At 39.6% G+C, this 9,315-nt stretch overlaps 1 protein-coding gene across 1 annotated transcript in view; it reads right to left on the reverse strand.

Annotated features, from left to right (window-relative positions):
* LOC108748526 (lipase member H-A-like) overlaps window positions 1–9,315 on the reverse strand; it is a 13,382-nt gene that overhangs the window by 2,885 nt on the left and 1,182 nt on the right. The gene's annotated exons all lie outside the window — the stretch shown is intronic.

Here is a 9,315-nt window from a genome sequence, read left to right on the forward strand (position 1 = left end):
ATCGATAGTGACTCGCCAGAAGCTCCGGGAGCTTGGTTGCGAGGTTCTTATGCATCCACCTTATAGTCCGGACCTGGCACCAAGTGATTACCACCTGTTCCTGTCTATGGCGAATGATTTTGCTGGTGAAAAATTCGCCTCAAGAGAAGCTTGTGAAAATCGATTGTCCCAGTTTTTTGCTAATAGGGACGAGGGTTTCTATGAGAGAGGCATAATGAAATTACCTTTAAAATGGCAACAAGTTATCGAACAAAACGGTGCATATTTGACCTAAATCGGATCATTCTAACTATGCTAAATAAAGCCTTCAATTTAATGCAAAAATAATAGATTTCTTTTTACTAAACCTTATATATTAGAAATATTTAGGTAGAAAACTTTCTGAGATAGAATGTACATCCCAGCAAACACAAATACATCTCAAACTCGTAACTCATACATAATCTTAATTGTTTTTATCATAACAGTGATGTCAAAAGTTACATGAAATTGTGAAGGATGTTCTCAAATTTGTCGTCCCATTTTATCTATAGTAGTTATATAACAATGATATGATTTAAATATGAAACGGCGATAGGATTGACATATAACAATTATGTACTGAGATGAAATGCATATATAACATTTACGCAAAATTTGTCACTGTGACATCACAAATGAGTGAAATTATTATTTATTCGTTACTTAATTGACATCGACTGAATTTCTTTGATTTGAAGTTTTTTGATTATTTCTTGCTTTTAGAATTAAAAAAAGAATTTGTGTAGTGTGGCGTGACGTTTTCCATCCGTCACAAGGGTCGTAAGACCCGACCAAATGGTGCAGTTCTGGCGTCCTGGGTTCTTCTACTTTTTTAGAAGGCGGACGTATCTGGGCATTCTCCTAGCGTCATTTTGTGTATTTCGCGTTTGTATCGTTTTGTTTATGCGTCTCGCCGATTTTCTGCATCGGGTTATCGTTTTTTCGTGCGTCATCGTATCGCGAGTTACAGGATAATTGACGACTCCCTTGCGATCTTGTAAATTTTACGTCGGCTCACCGAACTATAGAGGAACAGAGAAGATGGTCAGGATTGAGAGTCAGAGAAGGAGAACGGATTGGCCGGGGCGCTCAGCATCCTACTAAATGGGTAGCACGTAGGTGATATCGCTCCACATTTCAATATTTTTTGCTTTTGGTTTGAGACATGTTTCATCGCACATTACAAACGCATGATCGCAGCCGGGGATGGCCCTCTCTACGCCCCAGTATCGGCGAGAGCCCCACGATGGAGCTATGGAGACCCCTGAGGAGTCGAAAGCGTCGACGACCGGAAGCCGGCATCGAAATACGAGTCTCCCGCAAAAGAGAGATCCTAGGAAGTGTCCATTGTGGAGACGAAAAAGATCCATTGAATTCCACTCGCCAGAGCACGAGACGCTTGAGTGACTCGGCTCACGCGATTCGCGGAGCCGCAGGGCCACGCGCCAATTAGGCGCGATAAAGTCCCCTTGCGGAAATAACGATCTCTACATGCCTCCGGGAGGATCAGCGCCCGGTACTGATGGCGGCGTTGGCGAAGCATTGAGGAAAGATACAGGATCTCCAGAGCCAAGATACAGAGAGCCGAGTGCCATACGAAGGGTCAGAGCGGTGAGACGAGCGCCACAAAAGTGTAAGGTCGCCAATTTCCTAGTCCGGGAGGCGCTGTCATTGTCGAATTTAGCGTATGAAACGCACTCGGAAGTATAGTGCGTTAAGTTCTTCGTGGTATTTGCGTCTAAGCGTGTCGCCTCCCGCGACGACTCATTATAAGCTTTTCGGGAGAGTTATTTTCCGTGTACGCCTAAGTCTAATCATTGTTCAGTCTTGTCGCGTATCGAGTTGCATCATTGTATCGAAATTTTGTGATATCTGCGTATCTCTTTCTGATTTTCTGTAAAATGGAAGCTCCGCGGACGAGTACGAGGTCGCGCCGTGTTCGTGATAATACCGTAACCATCTCCTATCTCGGCTATCAAGATGTCGAGCTATTGTTCGCTCGATTTGCGAGAAATATTCTTACATAGCGTGAGCTCGTGCCGCTGAGAGTTAGCGTAATTGACGCACCGCGTGGAGCATATCCGGATCTATGCAAGGCTAAAATAACGCATTTCAATTGAATACTGTCGCCGTGATCTTGTCAACGAGTACGAACAAAAGTCGAAGATTAATCAAATATATTTGTTACCCTTATTGTTACTAATTATTGTGTGATTTATTGCCGCTGCCCATTCGCTTTCCCAAACGATTCTCTATCCTCGATCACGAACTGCCCCCTTTGCCATTTCCGAGGCTGAGCTACGAGTACCGTTGGCGTTCGCAGCTCGTTAGAATATTGTATAGAGAATATACCGAATGCTTTTGAGAAAGAGTAGCATGCTCACTCGTGCTTGGCGCCCAACTATCGGTTTCGAGATATTTTTGCGTTGCCCTTAAGAGTGGCTGCGTGAAGACACATTTCTGTCGCGTTTCTTTTGAAGTCACACGCAACTTGACTATACAAACGAGAATATTAGCTACGAACGCGCGACGAAGTTGCACCACGCAGTTGCAATAGTTTTGCAACTCTTTTTTTAAATAAAAGAAATATATTTTTTATATGTAACAAAAAATTTTCTTAAATAAAAACTATTTTTTTATGTAATAAAAAAATTATATCTTAATAAAAAAAAATAATTTAAAAAAATAAAATATTATTTACTTTTGTTTTTCCAGTTCAATTTATTATTTATTATTTCGCATATCTATATATATTCTTGTCTTCTTAATTACAATTAATTATTTTAAAAAACGCATTAAATTTGTTAATGGAATGATATGTTTTTTTCTGATAGAGCATTTTAAAACGAATACAATGACATAATTAAAGGTCATTCAAGGTTACACAAGGTCAATAATGGAAAATAATTGAATATAATAGAAAATAAATTGCTTTAAGGCACTTTTCGAATAATTTCGTATTTTCTCTTCTTATTGGTATATCGCTAATCGTTCAAGTGCATTATCCATATTTACTGATCAGTTTAAATTCATCTATCGATCAAAGTGCGTGTCTTGCGAAATGCATTATACGAAAGCGGAAAAAGTCGATATGATTTTCGTCTATGGTGAATGTTGCTAAATTATGAGAGAAGCAGTATGCTTGAAAATTTTTCCGATCGTGTGCATCCCTCATTTTTTCAAACATAATATAAACTTTTCAAGAAACAGGAAGTATGGATAATATAAAACGCAAACAAATCAAGAAAGCAACTGACAGAAATTCAACAAACATTTTAGCCGTTGTAGCATTAAGTCTACATATCAGTACAAGACAGCTTGAAAATGATGTTAGTGAAGTGTTCTGCGAATACTCCATTCCAACAAATTTCATCCCTTCTATATATTACTTTATTAAGAATTACATGGCAATGATTTTCAAAATCATGTACAATTCTGTGAATGGGCACTACAAAGATTACAAGAAGATGATATGTTTGTCACTAAAATCTTATTTACTGACGAAGCTACATTTACAAACAATGGACAAGTAAATCTTCGCAACATGCACTATTGATCAGAAAACCCACATTGGATGAAAGAAATGAACAGGCAGAGACCTTGGTCTATAAACGTCTGAGTTGGAATTCTTAATGATAAAATAATTGGTCCTTATTTTGGAACATTAAATAATCGCAAATATGCACAGATTTTAACAGAAATATTGTCACTATTATTAGAAGATCTTTCACTGTCGTACGACAATCAATGCTAGCAAGATGTCCTGCTCATTCTGCACGGATTATTACTGAATTGCTAAACAGAAAATTTGGAAATCGTTGGATTGGTCAGAAAATAACAGATGGGCCGCACATTCCCCAGATTTAACACCTATGGATTTTTATTTGTGGGGAAAGTTAAAACAAGTGTACAGCGAAATGTCTATAACAAGAGAAGACATAAAGGAGCATATAAGAAAAGCTTGCGTTGCGATTGATCCGAATGAAATTCGTCATGTAGTGTTATCTGAGTCGACGTTTCATAAAATGCGTCGATGTTCAGGATCATCATTTTGAATACTTGTTGTAACGGTAAGTACGCAAATAAGTAAATTATTCAAAAAATACCTTCAAACAATTTATTTTCAACTACAGCTAACCTTGTTATGTTTAAATAAACCTTCAATGTTTATTTACATACAGTAATACACTCGAACGATTAGCGGTATACCAACAAGAAGAGAAGACACGAAATTATTCAAAGAGTGCCTTGAAAGAATTTATTTTCCATTCCATTCAATTATTTTCCATTGTTGACCTTGTGTAACCTTAAATGATCTTCAATTATACATAAGTCATTGTATTCGTCTTAAAATGTTCTATCAAAATGTAAATAAAAAAACATATTATTCCATTAAAAAAAACAGATTTGACCTTTGTCTATCCTTTATGCCTCCGCCTACAAAACAATTATTGACATCACATTATGTGTCCCTCGAAACCAAGCAACTTTCGTTTGACACTTTTTCTTCTATTGTTAAAAACAAATGAGTTATTCAGATGACCTGTTTTAAATGCTCCTCCCTGTATGTGAACAAAATATTCAAATAGTATATTTAACAGTCTATGTACACATTATAAATATATGAACAAAACATGTAAATAGAATATAGACTATTATATATTTTCTAAATGAATATTTGTCATTTTCGTTATTTGTAAGACTGAAATCCTGGAATTATGAAATATAAAAATAAAAAAATTTAATTTTTAACTTTTCAATTACTTTTTTTTATTAACTTTATTTTTAATTCAATAAATTTTATTATAAATTAACTTGTGTCTTAACTAAGTTACATTTTCAAGGTTAAGTTAAATTTTAAGTTGTGTCTTAACACGGTTAAATTTTCACAGTTGTTAACTGTAATTTAACTTAGTTAAAAAAAAAGTTAACTTACCCAACCTTGCCTATATTGCTGGTGCATCTCGGCTGGTGCATCTAAGCGGAGCATTTCTGGGCAAAACGCTCGTTAAAGCTGAGTTAGCACGTGCGACGTGCATTGTAAGGACGATCGGGGCCGGAGATTTAGAATAGCACTTAAAACGAAAATTATCGCCTTTATGGAAAAGGATGTCTCTAAAAAGAAATATATGATTTTTCGGGTGGAGGGGGGGGGGGGGGAGCGACGATCCCGATAGGGTCCATGAAGTATTGAGTATATGGCTTAACCCATGGCCCAAGACAGGATAATCATGCGAGATGTAGTGAAGTTAAAACGTCACCTCTTACTCAAAATCGCACATGCATACCGAACGGTGTCGCATGAGGTGGCGGCGATTCTCGTCAGGTTGGCATCATTCGATATAATGATCGACAGGCACAGATTCTTCTATCTTGTTAGAAAGCTCGAGCTGATACAGAAGGACGGGACCATAGAGCTGAGATTGAAGGCTTTCTTGTACCAGGAAAAGCAGCGGAGGGCCGTGGCGAAGTGATGAGAGGGCTCCCACCAAGCGCACCAGAAGCGGCCGTAAGAACAGGGTTAGGGGAGGGTTTGGAGGAATGAGTGTCTAGGTCGCACGGGACGTTGACCTATAGGGTCACGCAGGTGTTAATCGGACATGGCTCCTTTCGAGCCTACCTATATGAAATAAGTAAGGCTACTTATATGAAATAAGTGCGGCATATAGCCGCATTTAGTTACTCGTACGGTGGATTCAGTTGATAAACTCGCAGATGCGATCGTGGAGGTCACCCAGGCGCCAGCTTTCAAGTTGCTAAAGCTACATGGGCTCATACATTGCAATATGCAAGCGACGCAGCTTCAATCGAAGTGAAGTTAGAAGTAAGGTTAGTGCAGTTACGATTCACCATGCAGCAGGAGATAGCGGAGCAGTTGACGGCTCTTCGAAAGTTAATCGAGGCGATCGGCGAAGATCGGCCTCGCCGGGACCGCGAAAATGATCGACGTCGAGTGCGTTCACATCCACGTTTACGTTCGCGATGGTCATTTAGCAAACAGGTTTTGTTGGTATCATTGGCGGTTTTTGAGCCGAATGCCCAATTGGATCGATGCGAGCCGCTCTGCTCGACGCAGCAACAAAGAAATGCATTGGCTAATCGTTGATGGCGATGAGTGATTCGAGCCATGTGACGTGCCGTTTTTTTTCATAATGAACAAAGCGACGAAAGTTTTATTTTTAATACATACGGGCGCGGATCTCTGCGTGAAGATCCGCGGAAGATGGTCCGTGGGCTACATCAGAGATCGACCTACGAATTCTTGGGAATAACTCGACAATAAATACATACGGCACCGAAAGAATGACTTTAAACTTCGGATGACGACGCGCGTTTACCTGGCGGTTTGTGATAGTGGATGTGTCGAGACCAATTATTGGTGATGATTTCTTGTCTCGTTATGGTCTTTTCGTAAATTTACAGAACTTTCGCCTTATCGATCAGATAACAAGTTTATCTTTCCCGGGCGCTGCGTACGATGCGATACACTAAGTATCAAGACGATCGCGGCGCTATATCATGTATTGCTAGCGCAATACCTGGAAATTACGAAACCTAAGGGACAGCCGAGTGCGGCGCGGCATTATATCGAGGATCACCACTAGTGATATGCAACCGCGTAAATTCGTACCGGATCATCTAGCGGCCACGAAGTGCGAATTTCGGAAGATGGTAAAGGCTGGAATCGCGCGGCCCTTTCAAGGATGCTGGTCGTCGCCCTTATATTTAGTGCCGAAGAAAAGCGAGGAATAGCGACCTTGCTGGAACTATAAGGCATTGAACGCGCGTACTGTCTCGGATCGTTACCCCGTACAACATCGAAGATTTTGCTCAAGCATTGCAAATGAAGATGATTGCAAAGGAAGATGATCTTTATGACCTTTGCTCTTGTTCGAGCGCACCACCAGATTCCCGTAGCAGAGGAGGACATTCCAAAAACAGTCATTACCACGTTGTTTGGCATGTACAAATTTCGATACATGTTGTTCGGTTTAAGGACTGCGATACAGACCTTCCAGCGGTTTATCGACGAGGTTCTGCGTAATTTTGACTTCTGTTATGTACACATTGACGATATCCTCGTCAGCGATATCAGCGTCAGCGAAAGAACACCGGGAGCATCTATAAAGAGTTTTCTAGAGGCTGCGAGAGTATGGGATGATTATTAATCCCGCGAAATGCGTATTTGGCCAACCGGAGGTCGAATTCCTGGATTACCTTGTAAACAGTGAAGGAATTCGTCCGCTGGCAGCGCAAGTCCAGGCAATACGTGATTATAGAAAAGGAGACAGCAAAGTATTTAAAGAAGTATCTTGACATAATTAATTTTTATAAGCGCTTCTTGCCGAGAGCTGCAGAGACATTGGCGCTGCTTAACGACCTTCTGCACGGAAACAGCAAAGAAAGGACGCCGGTATCGTGGACGCTCCAGGTCGAGCAGACATTCGAAACATCAAAAAAAAACTTGGCGCAAGCTGTCCTTCTCGCACACCCAAAAATTAATGCCAAATTCGCACTGTTTATCATCGCATTCGAACATAGCATCGGCGCGGCGTTACAGCAACGGAGCGACAACAAGGCTGGGAACCCTTAGCGTTCTTCTCGAAAAAACTAAGCCCAGTCGAAACTAAATACAGCGTGTTCGATAGAGAGCTTCTAGCTATTTATCTCTCTATTAAACATTTTCAGCATATACTGGAAACGCGGACATTCGCAGTCTACACGGATCATAAGCCGTTAGTTTTTGCGTTTTGGCAGAAGGTGTTTGAGAGAAGCACGCCAGTTCCGCCATCTCGATTTTATTGGTCAGTTTACCACTAATGTCCGGCATGTAGCGGGTGCAGATAATGTTGTGGTGGACGCACTGTTAAGGATCGAGGAGCTAAGATCACCTTTGGACTATGCTGCACTAGAGGAGTCACAGAGAGACGATAAGGAGCTCGAGAGCTACTTGCAACAGCAGTCCGGTCTCAAACTGGAAAAACTGTTCCTGGAGTGGGAGTACAAGCCTTCTGTAATGTAACATCGGAGACGCCGCGACCGTTTCTGACGAAGCCTTTTCGGCGGCTGTTTTAAATTTGGTCCACAATTTGGCTCACTTCAGGTATGAAGACGACGGTCAAACTCGTGGCACAGCACTACGTTTGACCGTCCCTGAGGAAAGATTGTCGCAATTGGGCTCGTGCTTGCGTGCCCTATCTCAAAAATCAATTTTCATACTAAATTTTTTTTCATGCAATCAATATCTTTCGTTATATAAACAAAAAATATGCCTTTTACAACTATTTGATTTTTTTTCGCATATTTCCTGTACAAGTCTCGAGTCTCGAATATATTCATTTCTTTTCTAATAGCTTTCCAAAGATTTTCGTGCAGAGAAATGCTGGTTTACAATTTTTTTCCAAAATGGGAATTTTTCAATCTAATTCTATTGAACTATACAGCGCACTATTAAAGATGATCTCTACGCTTCTTCTCGAAGGCTAGTCTTCCCGTCACCGCGCCATCTCGCGACAGACTCCGAGTAATCGCGCCAACTTGCGACAACTATCTTACGTTGCATCTGACACATACGAGTAAATAATTAGAAACTCTCCCGTCTATCAATCGGCAAATAAGTGTAAATAAAACAACTGAGGAACGCTATACGGTGCGTGATTTTCTTTCCACAACTTCCCCTACCTCCAGCCGATATGAAATGATGAACCTGCTCGAATCTCTGAAATTCTTTTTACGCTGCTTATTAATTATAATTTATTAATATTGATTCAATTCGTCTTTAGTATTTTTCTTTCGTCACATACGGTAACTAATAAATTAAATAAATAATAATATCTCTCAAAACTCTTCTTAAATCATGTTACTCATTAAATATAAATTCATTAATAATTTAAATTACTCAAGTATATAAACTATCAATAATAATAATTCATTTTTACCATTTTTCTTTTGCCAATCAAATGAACTAACAAATTATTTTTCTCTCTAAAAATCTATTAATTCGAGTCCTAGTTGAGAATTTGAGTATGGGCTATTTTTTGGTTTATCACTCGTTCTGAGACGCACCTTGGACTGATCGTACCTCCCTTATCTAAGAAAATATTCTCCAATCAATCTCTACCTTCTTCTACTCCCGCTCGCACATATGACGCCGTTTCGATCACTATTTTCTATATTCTTATACGGACATAACAATATTAAAACTTACAATTAGCAAAAATCTCGGGAAAAAATGTTTTCATATATACAATAGTTATGTAAAATTATATGTGTAATTATATATATATATATATA

The sequence above is a fragment of the Trachymyrmex septentrionalis genome, unplaced genomic scaffold, assembly GCF_001594115.1.
Source record: "Trachymyrmex septentrionalis isolate Tsep2-gDNA-1 unplaced genomic scaffold, Tsep1.0 scaffold23, whole genome shotgun sequence".
NCBI classification, from domain to species: Eukaryota; Metazoa; Arthropoda; class Insecta; order Hymenoptera; family Formicidae; genus Trachymyrmex; species Trachymyrmex septentrionalis.